This window comes from Atractosteus spatula, chromosome 12 (genome assembly GCF_055471065.1).
Source record: "Atractosteus spatula isolate fAtrSpa1 chromosome 12, fAtrSpa1.hap1, whole genome shotgun sequence".
NCBI classification, from domain to species: Eukaryota; Metazoa; Chordata; class Actinopteri; order Semionotiformes; family Lepisosteidae; genus Atractosteus; species Atractosteus spatula.
Genome location: NC_142717.1, coordinates 16,930,332 through 16,955,103, shown reverse-complemented (window position 1 = coordinate 16,955,103; position 24,772 = coordinate 16,930,332). Strand labels below are relative to the sequence as shown.

General features: G+C 38.6%; 1 pseudogene; it reads left to right on the top strand.

Moving 5' to 3' along the window:
- Positions 1–3,537: 3,537 nt before the first annotated feature.
- LOC148822735 (tyrosyl-DNA phosphodiesterase 2-like) lies at positions 3,538–20,389 on the top strand (annotated as a pseudogene).
- Positions 20,390–24,772: the final 4,383 nt, after the last annotated feature.

Sequence of the window (24,772 nt, the reverse complement as noted above, 5' to 3'; positions counted from 1 at the left end):
TTCCATAGGTATAGTGTATGTACTGTATATTTCTTTTACACTTAAAGATAGAAAGCTTAGGGTAAAGCTAACATATCATTAAAAGTTTTTTTTAGAAAATAACATCGATTTTCAAAGTGAAGAATGTATCTATCTATATATTATACATAATCTATATGTGATCTATTACAGTGTTAATACAGTACATCATTTTGTTTTCCAGGCTTGATTAGTAATGCAGTGTTTGCTGGTTCATGGAAGTGTGTTTTTGAGTTGCAGCACATTCAGAGCTCAGCTTGTCGGATTTAAGCAAAACTAAACTGCTTGATCATACACTCCCTGTTTTGGCTTCCTATCACTGACTCGCTGGGTGTTTTCATAAGATTCAAAATACTTTTTAATCAATTATCAATGTAATAATTTAAATTAATAATAAATTGAATTATTTCCCCTCCAGTTTCTTATTAATTTGAAAAGGTGATCCATTATTTATGTAACTAAGAACTGTAATCAATTACAGTTCTTTAAAAAATGATTTTCTGCAGACTGTCCAAGATAAGTAAAAAAGAGGTTGAAAACTGCTGGCTAGACAATGGGTCATGAACAGTAAGCTACAGCTATTTAGTGGTGGCCCAACCCATTTAGTTAAATCACATTGTATATGTCACAGATATTGTATTTAAAATACACTTTTAGATATCTTTCTGATAAAGAATTGTTTTAGAAGTGTTGACTGGAGTTGGTTATTTGCATTACCGATTGATCTTCTTTCTCTGCAAAAAAGCTCAGATTTTAAAGAACATCTCCAAATGTTCAAATAAAGGTAGTGATTATGCAGTAAATACACTGTCTATGGCTCTAAAGACTGAAGAGAATCTCAAAGGCAACTAAAATAGGTACCAAGCCAAATTTTTTATTTGTATTGTTACAACTATACAGTAGGTGACTAGGTAGTGTAGTTTAGTGTTTTCTGAGATGTGGGGAACAACCACACACCCGCCGATCAAAAACAATTGTAAGGTTCACTGTAAATATAGTAACTTGTGTGTTGGATATTTTTGTTGTGTGTAAGAAAAAATTCATGTGCCTCTAATTATACCAACTATTCGGATATATTCTGGGGAAATCACTTACAAGTTGGGGGTTCTGAATATTTATTTTACTTATTGACTAAACTGCTTAGTCAATTGTGATGTTTACCATTTTGTAACCCCCCATTTGTAACAATATAGTATTTATAAATGGTGTACAGTATTTATACCTATCTGATTCTTGCTTTAAAAACCCAACTGAGCACTTGTTTCTTTATTTACTATAGCAATAAGCAGGAATCACCCCTTCTTCCCTATTCAGGAACAGCCTTGAGTAAAAGCATAGACCAGCCCTTAGTGACACATCTCAATCAAAGCAGTGTACAGTGCAGTGTGTGGCAAAATAGATTCCATAGCACAACTCTAAGCTCCTCTGTAAACATCTCTCTAAACATCTTCGGTCTTTCTTGATCAGTAGCCCAGCAGCTTACAGATTCCAAAATAAGGTCTCTGTCTTTAAAATTTCAAACACACATTTCTCATTTACTTGATCAGTAACTCTCTTCTGTCTCTTCCTCCAGTGCCAGAACACTAGAGATCTGATAAAAAAAAAGAAAACATCAGCTTCCTAATTTTTAAATTATCTCATTAGCCAGTTGTCTTACTCAAACCAGTAGTATGACTGAAGACAGCAGGTCATTCCCCAAAACTTCCTTGAGAATGTAATTCAGACAAGAGATTCCATTTTGTCTGAACCTACTGCCCTCTCACACACACTCAGTGCATCACTGCATTTTATATACTTTCCAAATCACACATTTAGGAATGCAGAGTCTAGCCCCATTGTTCTCTTAAAACTGTTAATCAGTACAGTGGTTCTTTAATACTGTTTGAAGTCTTCAGATGAGACCCTGTTACTCATTTTGTTTGCAGACTTCAGGTGAAAACAGATTCAAGTACCCAGTAAAGTAAAACCAAAATTCATTTTCTATCATTGAAATGCTTTTCTTATAATTCAATACAAGTTTCCATTAAGCAAGCATAAAATTAGTCCTTTGAGCAATCTGTAGTTGTTTGGCTGGATGCTAGTCAATATCTCAGGATATACTGTAGAAGTGTCTACTTGGCAAATAGAATTATGGTTATGTGCTGCTTCTGAAATGTGAATTTTGTTTCTGCTAAAACATAATTCTTGTTCTGTAACTTTCTTTTATTCAATCTGTTGCAGGATAATTGGATTTTTGCTACTGTTTTTGAACAATGGATGTACAGTAGAAGGGGAGAACAAACCCACACCAGTAGAAAGGTAGGTAGATGTTTCATATTTTGATGTCCAGTCAATTTTTGTATTTTGCAAGGCGATTTTTTTATGGTCATGAAGGCATGGGAGTTTAGGCCAGGCCATACAGAGGCACCAGAGACAGCAGATCAGAGTTGTTCAGCTTTATTATGGCGCCAAGAGACTACCCTTTCACTGTATGTTGTGTAAAAATTGTTATCAAAGAAATAAAGAGTTACAAAGCTGTATAAAGATATCCTTGCAGGGGTGTATACAAAGTTATTTAGTTAGGATGGGCAGAGCTTTAATACTTATACATTATACAGCATAGTAACATACAAATGATTTGATTTTCGTTTAAAATAAATTAACTGAGGTTCATGTGAGTTAAGATGGGGCATGTAAGTAAAACTGGAATAAATTGTCCAAAACAATGGAATCCTTCTCCAAGGCCACCCACTCTGCTTCAGCCCAGAGTATTCCAAGCTCCTAGATGGTGTCCCTCTTCTTTAACCCTTATCTCCCAGCACACCATGAGGAATCTCACTCACAGAGCCGTCTCCCTTTTACAAACTTGTCCTTCACTCTGAGCCTTCTCTAAAACTGTCTCTTGCTCAGAACCTGTCTTCTGCTCTGAGCTTCACAGACCTTCAGTCATCTCCATCTCCACTTTGTTAAAGTTAGATGTGGGGACATAATAAAGGAGAAGGTGTAAATAAAATTAGTTGCACCATTCAAACAAAAGTATCACAATTCTGTATCCTAGAGCAATGCTATTTGGTGTAAAATCAAAATGCACCATAAAGAAAGCATGTTCCTATGGATAGTGTCACTAAACCCCACTGTCTTATTGCTGCAGGTGTTCTTGCAACTTTATACCCTAGGAAAGCATTGGACAGCTTCAATGCTTACTCATGTGTGTTTTTGTAGTCCAGTTTACCCTGTGATTACGTTTGTACACTGTTTTCATTATACAACTATTTGAATGGGCCTACTAATTTTGTAAGCATCTTGTAAAGTACAGGTATAGGAGTATTAAGATGTACTGTAGATATGCAAAGTAAGTGGTAGAGAAGATGTAATCATTGGGTCTTGGTATCCTCAGAAGAAAATATCTTAATTAGCAATTATTGAAAGATCTAAGATGTTAGAAGAGGAGTTGTGAATGAGATGCATAGAAGCTGTTGCTTTCCTAGCCTTGAGTCAAAGAATGAAGAGGCAGATGTTAGTGGTGCTGCAGGAGAGAGCGAAGCCCAGGGTCAACAGGAAGTTGAGGCCACGTTGACCCTGGTGACCTGGAACATCGATGGACTGGACCCTGAAGACTGCATAGATCGTGTCAGAGGACTGGCGGTCTACTTGAACAAGTAAGTATAAAGCGTGCAGCAGTAACCCCTTTATTCACTGTTCTGTGTTCATAGCAATGCTGGGCGTGAAATTCAGATATATACATTTAACATATGCGGAGCGAATTTACAATTGTATGGGGTAATACATCTACACTTTCAGACCATATACTCTGTTTCAGGCCTGGAGTCACATTCAGAGTTGTCACCTCACTAGACACATACTGTAGATTCTTTGAGGCAGGATCAGCTTGTCCCACATCTGAAAGTTAAAAATGTATAGTCCAAATTCGAACTAGAACATAAACTGTATTGACAGAAGAAAACATGAAGTTACATTTTAGGAAAAGCACTTTATTATATCTTTACCATCTTTTTATGTTTATTGTACAGATAATTCAAAGTCAAATTCACAGCACCAAAAGGCTGCTTTGTATGATAGGATTTTATCATATGTGTAACTGCAAAAAGATCATGATAATGAAAATTTAAAATATATGGAGTGCATTTTATTTTTTAATTATCTTTTAATTTTACTTCAAGTAGTAAAGCAACAGCATCTTTTGAGCAAACATTTAATGATCCACTTGAAGTTTCATTTCATCACATTTCTGAAACTTCTCCGATATCCACGTTTCCTGGAATTTTAGGTGGAATTTTAACTCTGTTCAGGTCTGACTTGTTACTCTTTCTTGAAGTCTCATTTTAGTACCTTCAGGACAGTAATAAACATACCTGGCACAGTGTGAATCAACTTCACCCATGTTTGCATTGTTTGTGCTAAAAACCCATAGCTCCTTGTTTAAAGAAGTGCCTCCCATTTCTGTCCTCCAATTCTTAATTGTCACCATTAAACATTAATACCATTGGAGTCGTTTTTTCATTTTGAGCTTAAAGTCATCCTTTGTATTAAGTTTCTAAGTGTCTGTCTGAACCAAATCCCCTCACAATCTCTTGTGTTTCAAGAGTCAAGATTAATTTCCTCTAACCCAGTCTGTGTATGACTTCCCTTTTTTAAAGAATAATAATAATAATAATAATAATAATAATAATAATAATAATAATAATAATAATAAACTTTATTTTATATAGCGCTTTACAGGATGACAACAACAATAAATAAGAAGAATACACAAGATAAAACACAATTACAATATACAGAGGAGACCGTGGATGGTGGTACTAAGAAAAGGAGAGGGGTGAAGAATGGAACCAGTTAAGTAAAGGCTTTTCTAAAGAAGAGGGTTTTGAGTCTGGATTTGAAGGAGTTTAGAGAAGGTGACTCTCTGATATCCTTGGGGAAAGAGTTCCAGAGTTTGGGGACATAACAGGAGAAGGCCCTGTCACCCATACAATGTAGATGGGCTTGGAGGACATTAAGGAGAGCAGAATTAGAAGAGCGAAGGTTGCGAGGTGGGGAGTAGGGCGATAATAGTTCAGACAGGTACTGAGGTGCCAAGCCACGCAGAGCCTTATAGGTGAGCATGAGGATTTTAAAGTCTACATGGAATTTGACCGGAAGCCAGTGCAAGGACTTCAGGATAGGAGTAATGTGAACACTTGCACTAGAACTGGTCAGCATTCTGGCTGCTGAATTTTGGACATACTGCAGTTTGTTCAGAGTAGATTTAGATACCCCAGCGAGTAGAGCATTACAGTAGTCAATTTGAGAGAACACAAATGTGTTGATCAGCTTTTCAGCCACAGTTAGTGATAGCATAGCGCGTAGTCTAGCGATATTTCTGAGGTGAAAAAAATATGTTTTGACAGTATGCTGCACATGTGGGTCAAATGTTAAGCCAGAATAAGAGTAAAGAATGGTTCCTTGCCAGAACTTTCATTCAAAAAAGCATGCAGAAAAGTTAGAAAATCCTTAGCTCACAGAAAATGTGTTTTCTGCTCTGTAATTCAGATGCTACCCGTATTGTATTTTGAACCCGTATTGTCATTATGACTGCAGATCTAATTAAGACTCTCAAACGGACTGCACTGTTTTTTTGTTTTTACAGGTATGTCTCAAATTATTGTTTGTACTTTACATTTTATTTTTTAAGAGTTGTAGAGAAGTTTTTCTTATTGGTAAATATTTAAGTGGCAAGGGCTTTTTATCCTATGACATAATATGATATATTTATTGGCATGGTCTGTATATTGAATTTTTGTTGTTGTAGTTTACCCATGTATGCTAAAATTATTTGCTTCCCAAAGGACATAATTAAAGTACAATCATGTTTGCATGATTTTTTTCATACTGTAGGTACAGTCCATATGTAGTGTATTTACAGGAACTTCTACCGCCAATTGTATATTTCCTGAAGAAGCGATTTGCCCATTACACCATTATTGAAGGTAATATTACCTTAAAATAATCTTCCTGGAGTTTAGTTTATCCATCAAAGTGGATTAGGAATGCGGTGCCATAGCCTGAAACTATTGAGTACAAGCTTATAGTGTACCTTCTTTTATCCAGTGTAATAATGTTCTCCTAGACATTTTTGTACTCGATACGTATTTGCTGGATTACTCCTAAATTATTATTTTCAGTGCCAGAGTCATTAAGAGCTTAAATAAATACTTGACTATACTATTAGTTACTTTTTAGTGACAAGATTGTTATCTCTTAAAAAACAGACCTCAAGAGGCTGAAGATTAAGTAGCCATTTAACCTAAAGCATCAAAAGCACACAGTACCTTTGCCTCCTTTCTTAAAAAAACATTTAACTTTTCTGCTCTTCTCAGCTTTCTTGCAAGAGCAAGTAGATACGTATCAGCTGAAGGTTTAGGTCTATGAGGGTGTTTAAGAGTGTATCTCAGTTAAAAATAGTTTATTTTCACACAATACATAAGCAATAGTTGCTGTCTTTTAAATATTTTATACTTATCTTGCAGATACTCCCTGCTAGGGAAAAAGGGTGGTGTCTTTGTTCTCATAAATAAATTATTCTTATAATTATAATTTTTTTATTATGTAAAAATAGAATATTTAACTTTTGTGTTTATATACAGTAGGACTTTATTCCTATAATGCCTTTTGGTTATCAAGCTGTTTCAAGTACAATATCAAGGTACCATTGTTTTTCTGGCTCTGTTGATAAGTGTATTATGGCACGTGTTATCACAATTTCAATAAGTCTCCTTTCTCTCATGTTTGAATGTCAGGCATCAAACAAGATGAAAAAAAAGTGGAGCAGATTTGTAAGTCTACTGGATTAAAATAAGCATAAAGTTAAAATGATTTACCAAAAACACCTCAGCAGCCGAAATGTCCTGGAACAGCTACAGTATTAAATTAAAAGCTTTGAGATATGGCCTGCCGATGATTTTTACAGACATTTTACAGTCTGGGTCACATATAATTTTTGCTTCACCTTGTTTCAGTCTAGGTAATGAAAATTTTTACTTCACTGGCATTATGCTGAAGAAGTCACGTGTGACACTGTTAGACAGTGAAATTGTGAAATACACCACAACAGAAATTATGAGGAACCTGCTTATTGCACAGGTTGGTCTATCCATAATCATGATCTTGTACAGTAGGTATTGGCAAATAGTGAGAAACTGTCAAATACAAAGTAAACTCTTTCTATTTGGAGTCCAACATTTAAAAACATTTTTTGTCATTTGGTAAACTGATGTTTTTCGGAAAAATAAAAAATAATAAGACATTCTTTGAATATTATAAAACAGAAAATGGATCAAACAGTCTAGAGTGAATTTTCAGTTGGTTGTTTGAAAAAGAATTAGGTGAGACTTTATTGTGCTTCTGTCCTAGAAGTCTGTGTGTGGTGGTAAATATCATATAGCATCTACTACCTCCCTTTGCACACCTGAGTCTGAACTCAAACAGCATTTGAAGTTTTACACTACAGGACTAAATCAGATCACAGTGAATTAGTCACACCACTGGGCTTTGATCAATTTAATACCCATTTAGCTTTTCCCTTACGTACCTGAATACAGTCACCTAAAACCGGAGGTGAGAGGAAAATTCTTTACATTTAATAGTGAACTAAAAGTAAAGATGGGGGTTAAATTAAGTCCTTTCTGCTTAAAGATTAGACTTCTAAGCAAAAGGAGTTTATGGCAGGAAAGGGAGAACTGAAGGATTCCAGATGCGAGCTAGGAGAGCTAGGAAACCCCCCTGGGGACTTAATCCCTGACCATTTGGCCAAAAATCTGTAAAGTGGCCAAACACATGACCTCCCCCCTTTACCATACTAACGAGTTATGCCAGAAGCGGAAAGGAAAGGATATATAAACCTAAAGTTTGTACCAGCACTTTGAACAATACTTCGGTTTTGTTGTTTCTTGCGGGAAACAAGACTTCGGCTTTATTGTTCCTTGCATGCAATAAACTCATCTGTTTAACTTCATCTCGGGATCCAGAACCTTATTCTTTCTGTTACAACAATTTTGGCGTAGTCGGCGGATACTCCAGAAGGCACAGAACTTCCCATCGGCAGGAGAGACGATCAGCATGCACATTACTAAGAGGTAAGGACTCCTCTTTTTAAAAAAAGGTCCCGACTCTCTCGTCTGACCGATTGGGAAGTCTCTGCTCCCTGTTAGAATTGCCCGAGATGACAGAGTAAACGTGAGTTCCTGGATACCTCTGGCCCGGGGAAGACACCAGTGTATGTAATGGGTGGTCTGCTGTAAGCCCAGAATTTGGTTTGGCAGGCGGTGATCCGCGGTATTGTGTACAGGCATTCGAAACTGGTGTATGCCTTAATTGCGCGTGGAGTTTTTGAACGGGTTTGGACCTTTACCGCGAAGCTCAGGACTGGGGTGGGCCTTAATTGCGCCTGGAGTTCTGAGGCTCAGGATCAGTGTGAGCCTTCATTGCGCCCGGGGTCCTGCAGTTTGAGTGGTGCCTTAAGGTAGGCACGTAATCCAGGACTGGTGTGGGCCTTAATTGCGCCCGGAGCTCTGAGGCTCAGGATCAGTGTGGACCTTAATTGCGCCCAGGGTTCTGGAGCTTGAGTGGTGCTTTAATTGCACGTATAATCCAGGACTGGTTTGGCCTTAATTGTGCGCAGGGGTCCTGAGATTAGCTACACCTTGATCATGCACAGATTGGCGTGGCGTGGTTTTGTTTTAAAGGGAACAGGAGAGAATTAGAAGAAATATATGTATGTTTTTGGTGTTTTCATTGTTTGTGAACATATACACACGCACGACACTAACATAAACACACCTCATAATAAAAGAGTAAGTAGCAGAATTTAAAGGACGTTGAGATCCGAGAATAGCCCTGATTGAGCACAGTGCGTAAGTCCACCCCGGGGGAAAAGCAGCGATGCTGGCGTTCTGGGGATGGTGAATTACTGATCAAGGGAGGGAGTTCTCAAGGTCTCGTTTCTTACCTGTGAACAGTGCAGTGTAAGTCCTCTCTAAAGACTCTGAGAGGCATTTAGATCTGGAGGTAACAGATGCCCTTAGTTGAATACAGTAAATGCAGAAATGCACAGGATTTCCAAGTGAAAGCATCCCCCTACTCTATGAGCTGTTACCTCACACACAACAAAGTAACTCTTAAAGAAACCGAACATGTGTGCTAACTGGTGGTTTGAGAAAGTGGTGGAAGTGTCTGATTATATATCGGACAAGTGTAAGTTGACAGAAAGGGAAGAAAAATATAGGAAAAAGCTGAGTTTGTCAGAAGGAGTTTGGGGTGAAGATGCCTGTAAAGAAAGCATATGAGAATTGGCAAAAGCACAAGGATGTAGCTGCCACCCTGGTGCACGGCCGGCACCAGTGGTGGCAGATACATGAGAGAAAAAAGAAAGAGAAATTGGAATGTGATTACTAAAAAAAAAGTGTTTACGAGAGAAAAAAAACCCCGAAAGAAATAAATGAAAGAAAAGATACTTTACTCGCTACAAAGAGTATGAACAAAAGCTAAAAGAGGCTGTGCAGGAGGATCGAAAGCTTGAAAAGGGGTATAGACTGTCAGACGGTCTTTGGTCTGAGCAGGACTGGCAGAAAGTGTCTGAGCAGCAGTGAAAAAAAAACAGACAGATAATATGTCGAGTTTATGAGAAGTTACGCTGTTTAAAGGAAAAAAGGATACATGTAGAAATGAAATAAAATACAGCGCATTATAGTACGAAGGGAAAAATATATTCTTGATCTGTATGTGTGTTTTATGAATTTGTGTGCTGGCATGTACATACGTATATGTATGTGTAAAAAACTGCAGTGCATAATTGAGTTTTGGTATACTAAATGACGGTGCGAGTGTGTTTAGACAGGCTAGAGACGTAACTAGAGAGACTTGACGAAAATCAACTTAAAAAAGATTGGAAAATATAAGAGCGTCTGAAACCTATAAGTACAGTACAGGTGGACCTAAAAAGGAGTTAGATAAACAGTTTTTGTATTTATATACAATTAGTTGTAATAGGTGAACCAAAAGTTGAATTTATTTGAATGGCTTGAAACCAGATACAGCAGAAAGCGCATGCAGGATGAAGGAAGCAGGGACCTGCCCTGTGGTTCAACTGACAGGAAAGAACAGTGAAAATTTATCACCCAGCTAAGAGGTCTGTCTGGGGAGAATAAACAGTCTTGTGAGAGATCTGTTTACCTAACGATTGGATCCTGTAAATCCCTTGTAGCCTCCCTAAGTCCGTCCCAGTCCAGTGTGTAAAAGGAGTTAAACCTAAAATGTACTGTTAATGGTGTTTTGGTTTCTCTGTTATGGGATACTGGAGCACTGCTGTCATGCTTGTCTCACTTCACAGTGTGCTATAGAGTAATGTATATGGGGAGACGGCAGGAGGCCACAGGAGTATTGAGGCAGCGAGTTTTACTTGCTGAGTACCAGATTTTAACATTGATTTTAACATTCACATGCACTTATCACGCGAATGTGGGTGGTTTTATCCCAGATCTATTGGGTTGGGATGTTATGCAGCATTACAAGGAATGACTATCCAGAACAGGGTATCACGTGGCTTCAACTGACCGTGATCACTCAGTATGTTGATGGTATTCTGAGTACTTCCCCTGACGAGGAAACCCACAAGTCTGAGTTGCTTCAGGGTTTAGAGTGTCTAATATTAAGCAGTTATGATAAGGCCCTTTTGTGTCTAGCATTGTGTAATTTTAACAGGGCCTGGGTGCAATGTTTTTACGGGGTGGGCACAACTCTTAACAGATCTGCTTAAGGGGGGAGCAGTCCAAGGACAAGATTGCCTTAGTTCCAGCAGCAAAAGCCGCCTGTAATAATTTGAAACAAGCTCTCTTACAGGTGCTGAGACTGGGGTTTCCTCAGATGGATCAACCATTCCTTTGTACGTAAGTGTGGAAAATGGGTTCCTGGGCAGCTGTGCTGACGCAGGAGCATGGAGGTAGGCACCATCCGGTGGGATACTATTATACCATTAGATGCTGTAGCTAAAAGGTGGGGGACCGTGAAAATTTAATACCGTTTACTGATGGGTCCTCTGTTGCATGAGGGAGAACAGAGAACAGGCTGAGCTGTTACGACCACATTCGAGATGCTAACGACCGGAAAATGCCCCTCCACTGCCTCAGTGCAGCAATCCAGTTTAGAGCCCTGATGGAAGATTGTAAAAAGAAAGATGTGAAAGGGTTACTGTATATGTATATAATGTATGTATTTGTTGCATGTAGGCCACAATTCTGGATGGCTATGGAGAAATAGTATTCTCTTACAACGGCAGGGACTCCAGTTAAGAATACTGGATTTGTCTCTGAACTGATTTGTAGTTTTACAGCTGCCGACTGAAGTAGCTGAAGTAAGGTGTAACTAACACAATAAATAAATAAATAATTCCAGTAACTCAAGGAAACAACCGTGCAGATGCAGATGCCAGGCGAGCGGCACTGGGAGAGCAAGAGTCTGAGACCCCTGTGAAACCTCTATTGGGGAAAAGGGAGAATTCAGGTTGAGGCCTTTAATAGATGTGGTTAGAAAAAATGTGAAAAGAATGTGGGGTTGTATGATGATGGGGTGTGGGGCCGTCAGCACACCAGATGCCCTGCATGCCCTAACAGCCTAATGCCATTTTGTAGCCAGAAATTCATGCTGGCAGATACCCAGGTGTATGACAAAGATGATCCCGTGGTGCGGACTGCCCTGCCCCTTGGATACTGATCTAGGGGCATACTACACTGGGAAGGTGTGCCAGGTTGTAATCGCCTCACTAGGGGTGAGGTGGAAGTTACATTGCCCCCATCACCCACAGTCTGAAAGACCAACTAAGGAAATATCAACCGAAGGAACACCGTGGGTAGATGCTCTACCTGCAGTCCTGTGCAGTTTGCAAAGACTGAGCCCATTTGAGCAGCCAAAGAAACTCCCTGGAGGCCAAGTTTGGCTAACGGACTGTTGAATTTACTAACTCTCTATTACAGTATTGTAGGTTTGTTAACTGAAGCGGTGGACAGGGCTCATGAACAGGTGCTGGACGCTTGCGGACCTCCAGTAGAGGGGAGACACAACTGGATAACTGGCGAGTGGGTGTAGGTGAAGAAGAGATACCCTGCCAGACGTTGCAATCCTGCTGGGAGGGACCATATCAAGTGCCACTAAGTACTGACTGTGCCATCTGAGTGACAGGATGAGATCGCTGGATCCACGCATCTCACTGTCACCGAGCCACTGCACCAGAGACTGAGTGAACAGAAAGAATAATGTTGTTACCGTTTCTGTGTCTGATGCTTCGTAAGGTGGACCAACAGTGTGCTTGTTAGGCCTGAGGAGCATTACTGGGGATATGGTATCAATACATTCCAGGTGTTGGTATATCTATCAGCCAAAAAAAAACGATAATCAGAGTTGGGTCAATATTGCTATTCCAAGATCCTGACGATAGCTCTCCACATGGCTGAAGTCTACGTTTGGGTCCTGGGGTAGGACTTTATTTATTTGTAGGATTAGGATTGTTTTATATGTATAATTGTAACTATCACTTGTACAAAAACACCAATCACATCTTGTTGTAACCGTGGAATGCACAATGTCATGGCAATGCATGCCTGTTCACTTAGAAAGGAAAAATCTGCCCTGACATTGTATGTGTAAAAAATAGGCAGCACTGACATATGCCATATTTTATAAGGGGGGGATGAAGTAAAAGTAAAGATGGGGGTTAAATTAAGTCCTTTCTGCTTGAAGATTAGACTTCTAAGCAACAGGAGTTTATGGGGACTTAATCCCTAACCATTTGGCCAAAAAGCTGTAAACTGGTCAAACACGTGACCTCCCCCCTTTACCATAATAACAAGTGATGTCAGAAGCGGAAAGGAAAGGATATATAAACCTAAAGTTTGTACCAGCACTTTGAACAATACTTCGGTTTTGTTGTTTCTTGTGGGAAACAAGACTTCGGCTTTATTGTTCCTTGCATGCAATAAACTCATCTGTTTAACTTCATCTCGGGATCCAGAACCTTATTCTTTCTGTTACAGCAATAGCAAACTCTTATCTGATTCAGACATGCAATTGTTATTTGTATGTTTTGGATCAATAATGCACAGTTCTGAATTGGACAGAATCTTAACAATTCTTTATCAGCAAACTTTAGTTTAAAATTTAAAACTAAATTTTGAAATAATAAAATTTAAATTTAAATTGTATAATTTTTACTTAATAATAATTTAATTCTGTAATACTTTAATCTTTAGCAATTTATTAGTATCCATTTACAGATTTTAATGAAACAATCTGAGAAAAGTGCCTTGCTGTAGGGTACAACGGCAGTATTCCACCCAGTATATGGACCCAAGCCCTAGCCACTTCTCTGCTCTAATCATGATAATAGAGGAACAGAATACTGGAGCTGCTAATAGGAGATCAGAAACATTGTTTAATCAGTGGTGAGAGAAGTGTCCAGTTAATATAGTCAGCATGAAAGCCAGTGTATATGGTCCATGCAGCAACATCTCTAGTGTCTCCAAAGTCTCTAGGTGAGGCAACATCCAGGCAATTGTGACTCTACAAGGAGGGCCCACAAACACTCTGCTACAATATTGCTTTGTTTTTCATTATAGCTCACAGTCTCTGTGACAGAAGACTAAATTGCTTTATATTTTAGTTTTTGGACACTTTCTGAGTACACTCCAGGCTCTAGGAGTTGCAGGTCTGAGCCTGCATGATATTGCAAGCTGGTTGTGAACAGAACTCCTCTGGTGGCAGGGTTACCTTCAGCATATCACCACCAGGAGGAGAGATAGAATTAGTACGCCAGGGTTCTCTCATGCAATAATTTTTATTATCACCTAATATTTATCATACTTCCACCCAGTTTAAGGTTATAGTGCTTTAAAACCCATTGTGGATAGGCTCCTCCAATTCATCCAGCCCTGTGAACAATTCATCTATTTTCTGTGAAAGTTGAATGGCAAAACCAGCTCAGTTCATTTGCATTTTTTACAACGAAAGCTCACAGGTTAATGGACAGCCACTATAGTCACTGATGTATGTGAAGACTTGGAAAGTAATCAACTTAGATCTCACCGACCACATTTGTAGCTCGCATTGTACATTGTATGCTGGCCCTTGGGAAATTTGAATTGTCTAAGAATAGCATAGTTTAACACCTTTAAAGTTATTTTGTTTAAGCTGACTCGCTAATTGCTTTTAGATTTATCCATACTAATTATGTAATTAGCTCTTTATTTTGTTTGCATATGTATGGATTAATCCTAAAATGAAAGCTGATTAAATTCAATTTAAATTAAAAGTCTCAAAATCATTGAATTTACTCACAGCAAGAGAGGTGTTTCATTTTAACCTTTGAAAACAAAAGGGGGGGAGGGTTTTTGAATGCTTGCATTTCCTGAAATAATTTAATGTTAAAGTGTCAAAGCTACCTGCTATTTATTTAAAAAGGTTAAGAGCACATTTTAAATTGCTAGGTATTACAGCAATTTGTACATGGAAAAGCCATAAATGTCAGAAAGTACCAATTAAAGACATATTACAAATTTGATTCAGTGTATTGTAGAGTTCACACTACACACTAAATAGAGACCTGTACTGATTTAGTCATACATATGGAAGCCCGTTTCTGCCAGGGAGTAAAAAAAAAAACGCGCTATGGTATCTCGCAATTGCGACTTTGTACAGTATCTCAGAATTCCGACTTTAAATCTCAGAATTCCGACTTTATATCTCGCAATTGCGACTTAAAAACTCAGAATTACGACTTTATATCTCAGAATTGTGACTTAAAATCTCAGAACTAAGACTTAAAATCTCAGAATTACCACTTTATATGTCGCAATTGTGACTTTTTATTTCACATTTGCGACTTCGAGATAGCCCACATTTCATTGTCTGTCCTTTTGTTATAGTAATGGATTCAGGTTCTAGGGACTGTGCCCTCGCAGCTCCCACCCTAGTTCATGCCTGGGCTCGAACCCAGGTCTTGCCAGCTGAGCTAAAGAAGACCTTCTTTAGCCCCGGCGGTCAGCATCCCTGTTATGCACAGGGGAAGGCGGTGCTGTCACCGCACGGCAACCAGATCGTGCAACCTGTATGTCGGCCATTCCATTACACTATATTCATAAATCATACATGATCATAGGATCTATAGGCCTGAAGACTTGTCTTGTACAGTACCCTGATAAAAATTAAATTAATTACACTGAGATTAATCTGAGATTTTAAGTCACAATTCTGAGATATAAAGTCGGAATTTTGAGTTTTTAAGTTGGAATTCGGGGATTTTAAGTCATAATTCTGAGTTTTTAAGTCATAATGCAGAGATATAAAGTTGCAATTGCGAGATACCATAGCGTGTTTTTTTTTTACTCCCTGGCAGAAACGTGCTTCCATACATACAGGAGCTACAAACAATTAAAAAAAAACTTTTAATTGTTTAATATGTTTATTATGTCTGAGCCAAACATTAATATCTCAAAATTCTGTAGGCCTTATACTGTGAGACATTACAAGGCCTACTTTAAGGGACTTTAACCTTGATCTATAGAAGTTTATTAGCTTATTACAAGTTGCTTTTCTTTGCTACAGGTGAACTTCTGTGCTCAAGAACTGTACATGATGGCATCCCATTTAGAAAGCTGTAAATCCAACTTCCAGGAAGGCTAAATCAGCTGTGGAAAGTCAAACAACACCTCAGATTTCTGCAGGCCTACTGCAAGATATAGCAGAGGACATTACAGTCAAACAAAGGGACTTTAGCCTTGGTCTATAAATGTTAATTAGCTTTTCACAAGTTGTTCTTCTTTGCTACAGGTGAACGTCTGCTGTCAAGAACTGTACTTAATGACATCCCATTTAGAAAGCTGTAAAGCCAACTCCCAGGAAAGGCTAAATCAGCTGAGGAGAGTGTGGAAGAGAGGCACCTGATGTCACAGTCATATTCGGGGGAGACACCAACTTCAGGGACTATGAGGTGAGATCACACAGCTGTTCTGATGTCTGGAATTTAATTGGCTGTTGAAAAGTCTGCTAGGTAGCAAGTGGCCATTATTACACATGACTTGGGTAGCAATGACAGCTAAAAAATAAAGTACATCAAAACAGCTTTGAATGACATAATGCCATTTGGCCCATCTTGTCTTGATTGCTGGGTAAGTTTAATCAGATAAGGAAAAGGACAACTGGGAGTATCCAGTCAAACCTAGCCTACATATCTTTGTGAAGTGGTAGAAAAACAGAGCAGCACAGCAAAATACACTGTAAACGCCAAGAGAGCATCCAGACCACACAGACAGATGCCCAAAGGTGAAGCCAAACAGGATAAAAAAAAGACAGCTGCACTAAATGTCATTGTCACAATCGTAAACCCCTCCTCTTAGGGATGCTCCATCCCTTCATTGTTTTTCACTCATCTCCCGCACCTACTCCCTGTTCCAGTCCTTTAAAAGCCAGATACCTACTCTGTTCCGGGCTCTGCATTGGTTCCCGTATCAAGCGAGTCCGGGACCTGGAAGCGCTTGGTCCCGTCAAGGTTTTAGTTCCTGTTCCTGTGCCAGTTCTGACCCGGTTCTTGTTTTTATCTTGTCTGTCTTGGATGGATCGCCTGGCTTTGGACTTTTGCCCCATTTGGATTCCCCTTTTGGACTCAGCTCTGGATTGTTTGCCTTGGCCACATCTCCCCCGAACACCAGCGCACCATGGACACGTCCCCTGTTTTTCATTCCCGACTCCCGCATGCTTTTTTCCCCTTGTTTTCCTCACTCGTCCCCGGATTGTGTCGTCTGCATAGGGTCCGGAAAGAACTCCTTCGTTACAGTCATACTCCCATTCTGTCCATGAGTGTGGCAGGTCATTGATGCCTCAGCCATCTGACTCAATAAAGTGGCAGAGTGGGCACAGCAACAGATGATGATTGAATAAGCCAGGGGTTAAGATTAATATCTGGATCTCCTCCAGATGCCTGCAAGTGAATTACTTTGATTCAAGGTGTAAGTTCACTTTTTCAGGTTTGTGTGTCACTTCTGTAATATCAAGCCTGGCAACCAATCTGATCATTTATTGAACTTATTGTAAAGATAGTTCTCTCTATGGGTAGTTCACAAAATACTTAAAGAGTCACAGCCTAACAGAACAATTCATTTCATGGAGAACAGCAGGAAAAAAAGATCCAGCTTTGTTTGTACTGATTGATGTCATTACTAAGAACTACTGAACATTCACATAATCCTAGTTTATTCTGTTCACAATTATTGTTTAATTGTGCTGTTAACTGATTTAACAGTTATGTACAGTAAATAGATCTCTGATATCCCAAAGTACATCAGAATCCTCAATATTCCAGAGCAAAACATTATTCAGTTCAAGTCAAGCAATATATAAACACTCAGTGTTTATTGTCAGATGTTCAAACTGAGCACTTTCATGGGTGAAAGAAAATAAATGTCAGCAAAACCTGCAAAAAAAAGCCAAAAATAATATTATGACCCAAGTATTCATACATTTTTTGACAGGTGTATATATAAGATATATATAAGATTTACAAAATTACTTTGAGAAATCATGAAAATAGTTAAAAGGCCCTAGTCAGAGTGCAATAGTGGATCACTATATCACTATTACTAAAGGTCCCTCAGTCAGGCAGTGATTGCAGGTAAAGATTCAATAATGAAGACCAGGCAACTTTCAAAACAACTTTCGAATCAGGAGAAGGATATACAAATCTCAAATATGCCAGATATCCCTTTGAACATGGGGAAGTTATTCAATAAGACGTGAAAGGTATACTTTACCACCCTGACACTATCTAGATCAGGAAGTGTCTTCAAATTCAGCAACCTGGCAAGGATGAATCTGGTTGGGGATGCCACAGTGGCACAAACTAAATTTGAAATAGATACAGAGTTCAATGACTCAGATGGCAGAACTCAGTCAACAATATCCTGGTCATTCCAAAAAGTCAGACTGTAGAGTGACAATGCTATATCGTATCCCATATGGAGATTACAACAAAGCATTTAATTAATGCTGCAAACATGTGGCAAAATGTTTTATGGTCAGATGAGGCAAAACTGGAACTTTTTTATTCAAATGCAAAATGTTACATCTGGTGTACATTATGTTGTGCTTTCCATCAGTAGAGACTAGGGCGATTGTGATTGATGGTGTTAGACCCTTTTCTTAGTAAACCACATGACTCTGGTAAATCAAGCTGGAAATTTCTTTATTGACATAACAGGTTAACTTTGTCTCACACTCACTTTCCTATGGACAGTAACAGGCTTTTATTCTTGAAGATGGAAAATTTCTACACAAAAACATACATTTATTATTGGACAGTAACAGTTTATTACCATAAGTGCCAACGTGGTCAGAAAGTTAGGCCATTAGGTCAGCCTTAGGCATATTAACCAACACCCCTAATTGGCTAAGAGCCCTGTTCCCTTTCATGTTGATAACTCACGCATAGGACACATGAGTTACACCTTCACTTGAAAGACTTGTTAACTATTAACTGGCCTTGGTTCCTTCAATAGGACTAATGACCGAAACCAGGTATGGAAAATTAATCTTCAATAGGAGGACAATGACCCTAAGGTATACTGAATAAGAAAGTGAATGTCCCATTTAAAGTAATGATTTAAGTCTGATAAAAAAAAAATGTGACAAGACTTGAAGATTGCTGTCCATCAGTGATCCCCCATCGAACTTGACAAAGTTTGAGGAAGTTTGCAAAGAAGAATGCGCAAAAATTGCTCTGTCCTGGTGTTTGTCCAAAAAGACTTGCAGGTGTATTTGCTGCCAAAGGTGCTTCCACTAATAATTGACAAAAATACATGAACACTTAAACATACAGTACTTAATATCTTTCAGTATTTGCTTACATTTACCATCTTTCATCCATAAATTGTTCAATTTTAGTTAAATTAAAAAAGTTTAAAATATATATTTAAAACACTTTAATACACCATTTGTAAAAGTTCAACACATTTATACATCATTTGTAATAGAACAAAAGAGATGTCATTAAAGCAAGGTGAATACTTCTACAAGGCATGGTTTGGTTCTCACATTACCCTTATTTTTTCTAATTTTATGTAATATAATTTTATAATTTTCCTTTTTATTTTTCATTATTTTACCTTGCTTTCCCGGTGTTTTTCTACAGCCGTACCAGATATCTTCTGGCCATTCATAGCATGTGCAAATGATGCTATGATTTGTCTAAATAATGTGGTTCACAGAGTCTACACACATCATTCCAAGTAAGATGAAAAAGACTTTATTGCCACAAAATCTTATTTGGAACACACACAATGTGCTTCACACAAAACTTAACAAACGCCAAAAGCCACCGTGAAGTGCTTTTGTATCCCAAAATTGTTCCCCATGAGAGAAATTGCAATCACTAACCTTAGGAACAAGTAATAGGTTTATTCCATGCTGAAAAAAAGAAGAAAGAGAACACAACGTTTCGGTCGTGGAGCCTTCTTCAGGTGACACCTGAAGAAGGCTCCACGGCCGAAACGTTGTGTTCTCTTTCTTCTTTTTTTCAGCATGGAATAAACCTATTACTTGTTCCTTTGCAGCCTACGCATGCTGACGCAGCTACCCACCTGAATCACTAACCTTAGTCAATTAGCAATATATTACTAATTCACCTCTAATGTACCTATTTACATTTACTGTATGAGGCCAACTCCTGCCCTCTAGAGGCTGAAATATCAGTTTTTTCGTGACCCAGTCAGCCATGGGATGGTTTGACTTAGAAATTTCCCACATCATTGTGGTAAATTGTGATGCTATCATCAATTGGCTTAGTAACGCAAACTGAACATATGGCTTAATGTAGGAACACCTGGAAATCCATCAAAAAAAGGATAGTGCTTAGGGCAACATTTTCTAACAGTGCAAAATTACCATTGTTCCATAGGATTGAGCTTAGGCAGTTCAAAACATCTGGTGAGAAAAAGATAGAACTCACTGCATTTTTTCATTCATACTAGGAGTTGTGAGGTTTAAAATAATATTTGTATAAATTTTCTTGTCAGGTGAAAAAGCTGGGCGGGCTTCCCAATGGCATATATGATGTTTGGGAGTGCCTTGGCCAGCTGGAAGACTGAAGGTACACCTGGGACACCAAAGTGAACACCAACAGGGACATCCGTTGGTTCATTCAACTGTGCTTTGATCGAGTCCTCCTGCGAACAGCCAAGGCAGGGGCTCAGTTTGTCCCCAAGCACATGGACCTACAGTAATTGGGCTGGAGAAGCTGGGCTGCAGCTGCTTTGTCAGTGACCACTGGGGGATTCTTTGTAGCTTCACCGTCCAAGCATAAGTCAAAAATGAATGTAGGGTTTGACCAGTGTGTGTAAAAGGGTCCTTTTAAATTTAAGATCTGCGCATGCTGAAGAACTTACTTACAAGGCTCTCAGAGGTCACCTGTCTATCTAATGGAACTTATTAATGTATACCATCCATGTCACCTGCTTAGATCACAGAATGCAGGTCTTCTTCATATTCCAGGAATTAATAAAATAACAGTTGGCGGTAAAACCTTAAGTTACAGGGCCCGTAATTTATGGAACAGTCTCTCACCCCATATTCGGGATGCCAAGTCAATATCAGTATACAAATCCAGACTGTAGACCTATTACTTCAGCCTAGCCTACTCACTCCTTACATTATAGCCTACTGCAACCACGGCTGCTGGTGCTGCTGTACATGCCATTGTGTGTCTCTATGTTGGCTCACCAGGTAGATACATCAGTTCTGACCAAACTATCCTATTCTCCTCTCCACATTTCCGGATGGTGCCTGGGCTGGGCACCATTTGAGTTGGATGCTGCATCACTGCCATGGATCCAAGAGGGACATAGTGGATATAGCTATCGTTTAGGAGGATTTTGCTGGTCTACAGAGATCTGCATTGAGTACCGACATACAGAAGACATGATGGATGTATTAATACCCTCATACATTTATTTCTTTTTTGTAATTATATATATTATTATATATAATGATATACAACAAAGAGGTTGGGCAGCCAGTTGACCTTGGACCCCTAGAGGTTTTTTTTCTCCTTACTAATGGGTTCTTGGTTCCTCTCCTCCGTTGTCTTCTGGTCTTTTCTGTTCTGTATTCACAAAATGTATGGTCACTTGCATTGTTAAGCGCCTTGGGGCAACCTTTTCAGTTGTATGATGTATGGTAATCTTTATGTTGATCCTTAATACAGTATATGTTAATCCTAAATATATGCTCAAAAACTTTCTTTAAATGAGACATTTATGATAACTTAGATGTTCTCAGATGGTTATTTCTGCCTAGAAATACTTGTATTCAGAACAAAGCAGTGAAGATTCACTTTTGTGTCCCTGTTATTCTCCTGTTATTGCAAAAGATTTAAGCTCTTTTCTAATCATAACTGAGCTATGTTGTGACTATGTTGTCCCATCCCTACATTATTGCAGTGTTGTGAATTTGCGTATTAAGAACTTCACATTTTGTGTAATTTAATTCCTGTAGCCCCATGCATTCCTCAGTCTCTTGTTTACTCACCCTACAGCTATTCACTAAGTATAATAAAGGATATAAATGTGAGGAGGCTGTTAGGCCCAATTGATCCAAAGATCTCATTAAGCTGTTTTATTGAAGTATCCTGAAATATCAGGTTCAAAAGCATGGCTTGGTGATTTGTTCCACACTCCAACAATCCTTTATATATTGTGGTGCTCCTGTTTTCACCATTAAATGCATGTCAACTAAAGTTTGTGTGTCCAGTTGTTCATTGTAGATTCTGCAGGACTCAATTGGATTCTTCACTCCTTTAAGGATTGTGAATTACTGTACTCTACTATCTGTGTTTGAAGACTAATGGGATGTGTTTCCTTTGACGGGGTTAAAGTTAGGGGCTTTTTCATTTAAAGAATTTAAGCTTAAAATGACAGTGTGTTCAGGTTCATTGTCATGAGGAAAAACAAAGCCTTATATAACAAGTTGCTTCCCTGGGACCACTGCATGATGCTGGTATGAAATTAATGGAATGAAACAGTACCCTTGCTGCAACCTGTGAACTTTCAGTTTCAATCCTTTCCCCCATATTTTCCTGTCTTCAGCCCCGTTTCTCCTGAAGGCACTACACATTTTGGAATTCTATCTTCTCAGTTTCTGAAGAATATCTAAGATAACCACTGAAGATTTTATGAAGTTTTATTAAAATAATTACCAATTACTTAAGCTTCTTTCAAGACCCTAGAATTGATTACCCGTGAACTACACGACGTGCATCTGATCTTACTCCTGACTTAAATTTTAAGTTTTTTTTTGTTTCTTTGGTTTTAAATCTTTTGAGGCGTCGTGGCCAATTAAAATTTTACTATAAGTTCAGTTAATGCAAATTCATTTTCTTCTGCAAGTCCAGTATTGGAAAGAAAGTAGGAACTGTCGTAAAATGGACGCTGAATCGCAGAGATTACTGTATGCGTACCGAAGTCACTTCTGCCACTGTAGGAATAGCAGAAGGCTTGGTCATCCTCACTCTCACCCTACCATACAGACATCCTCGACTGTGGCAACAAAACGCAACTGCAGCTTCTAACTGAACATCACTGCGCACCTCCAGGAGGAATATTGGTGCTCAGTCGCCTCACAACGCCCTGCAGTACTCGTAGCGTATGCAGGTCAAGGATAAAAAAAAACAGTCTAGAGAAAACAGCGGTAAATTCTAATGTTTAAATGATTAAAGCAGTAGAGGATGTTGCCTGAGTAATGAACGCAGGAACCGCCGCTGGTGCAAGCAAGGTATGTGTGTTATCGCATGTATTCCGTAAGGCTGTCGCAGACTTCGGTTTTGTCGCGCATATATCCGTATTACATTTTGGAAAGGAGAAGAGATCACCACGAAGTGGAATGTAATGAAATACCCAGTCCTATTTTACACGTGTTTATATTAAATATGCAAACTTATGTTTCCTAAATCTGAGTCTATTATTATGCACCATATTGTTTGGCTGTAAGGATGAAATTAGGCTTTCGTTTTATTTGTAATTCGGTAAAAGTGTAGACTGTAGAAAGAATGAAATACGAGGGTAACAATGGGTTACTCGTTTCCAAACCTACAGCATGCCTGTTTCCATTAAAAAGGGATTATATGGCTGCTTATTTTAATATAGCTACACCCAGAGCCGTAATTTAAGCTCCACAGCAACCGAGAGAGTGCAGTCAGGGAGAAAAATACTGAGTTATCTGTGCTGTTTAAACAAATAAATGTGTCGCGCCGTTGTTTGCTTTTCATTTAAACTACAGTTGCTGCATAATGTTCTCTGACAAATTAAACCTTGCTTCACGTCTCCAGGGTCTTCATGTCTTCCGCGTTTCCTACACGACGGTGTCGTAGTACATGTGAATTAATCTCCAGGTAAAGTCTAAATAAATAGCTGTTGCTTGATGATAAGATAAAGATAAGATCACTTTATTATCCATATACAATTTCTTGTATTAGGAATTCATCTTTTTGCATGCCCCAGCTGCCTCTCCATAGGACACAGACACATAGAGAAACTTGGGGTCAGAGCACAGGATCAGCCATTGTACAGCACCCCTGGAGCAGTTGGGGTTAAAGACCTTGCTCAGGAGCCCAACAGAGTAGGATTCCTCTACCAGCCATGGGATTTAAACCAGCAACCTTCCAGCCACAGGTGCAGATCCTTAGCCACAGAGCCACCACTTCATCTAAAACCAATCAGTTTTGTAAATTCAGTGGATGAGAATGTACAGTGAAATGTGAAAGTTCTTAAACATGTTTTTTAAGCACGGTGCTTCAGCAAGTCACCCTAAAAAGCACTGAGTGAGATTAACACATCTGTGGAGAATCTGATATTTTGTTTTTGGTTTAGGACTTATTCTAACCAACTGTAGGCCTTGATGCCAACAGTTTCTATCACAGAACTTTGTCAGTTATTTTTCCAATCTTTCTGTAAGTCTAAACATCCCTAAAATGCCTCATTAAAGCCATATCCCAAAGTCTAGTTTAGCTCACCACCTTACCATTAGCCTTCTTCCTGTCCTTTCCCAACAGCCTCTCAGAGAACTTTGGAATATTATTTTAAAATATTGCATTAGTATTCAATTTAGTTTTATAACAAATATACCCTGATAAGATATTGCTAGGAGAAGTAGAGAAAAAAAAATAGGTGTTCAGGTCATTTTAAATCACATATTACAATTGTCTAGTTTGAAAAAAATATTTTCTAAGCCTAATCACTTATGGCAGGATGAGATGCTTTTTACAAAGAAACACAGGCTAGAAATGGCATTGGTGTGGGACTACAGTATAGATCATAAATACATTCAAACTAGAAGACTAAAGCAACAGGGTACAGTCACTGCACCATGGGCTAAACTGCAAAATAGAAATTCTAAATACTTAACAATAGGTGTAGCTACAGACCACCTACTGCAGACATGTGCACAAATATTGTGTTATGTAATCAGATGAAGAAGGTACAGTATGTACAGTAGCATGTGATGTGATGTTATATTACTGGGAAAATTGGTTTTTCTGCATATAAATTGGAATGTTGTGATGGGAAACAGATGCTGAAACTGATATGGTTGAAATGGTCTACCAGGATCAGTTCTTTAAAGAACAGATGTGATTCAGCCACTAAGAAATTCTGACGCTCACATGATATGTTTGATGTATAACTTCAATGTGTGA